General features: G+C 58.3%; 1 protein-coding gene across 1 annotated transcript in view; it reads right to left on the bottom strand.

Moving 5' to 3' along the window:
- Positions 1–417, bottom strand: part of LOC108800749 (ras-related protein ralB-A-like) — a 32695-nt gene that overhangs the window by 824 nt on the left and 31454 nt on the right. The gene's annotated exons all lie outside the window — the stretch shown is intronic.

Genomic DNA, 417 nt, shown 5'->3' with positions numbered 1-417 from the left:
GCCCATCCACCCCCCCGTCCGTCCCTCTATCCATCCGTCCGTCTATCCATCCGTCCGTCTGCCTGTCCATCCTATCCACCCGTCCATCTATCCATCCATCCATCCGTCCGTCCGCCTGTCCATCCATCCACCCGTCCATCTATCTATCCGTCCGTCCGTCCGTCCGCCTGTCCATCCATCCACCCGTCCGTCTCTCTATCCATCCGTCCGTCTGCCTGTCCATCCTATCCACCCGTCCATCTATCTATCCATCCATCCATCCGTCCATCTGCCTGTCCATCCTATCCACCCGTCCATCTATCCATCCGTCCGTCTGCCTGTCCATCCTATCCACCCTTCCATCCATCCATCTATCCATCCATCCATCCATCCGTCTGCCTGTCCATCCTATCCACCCGTCCATCTATCCATCCGTCC

The sequence above is a fragment of the Nanorana parkeri genome, unplaced genomic scaffold (assembly GCF_000935625.1).
Source record: "Nanorana parkeri isolate BGI_ZX_2015 unplaced genomic scaffold, ASM93562v1 scaffold2118, whole genome shotgun sequence".
Lineage (NCBI taxonomy): Eukaryota > Metazoa > Chordata > Amphibia > Anura > Dicroglossidae > Nanorana > Nanorana parkeri.
Note: the sequence above shows the minus strand (reverse complement) of the source record. Positions and strands in the feature narration are given on the sequence as shown.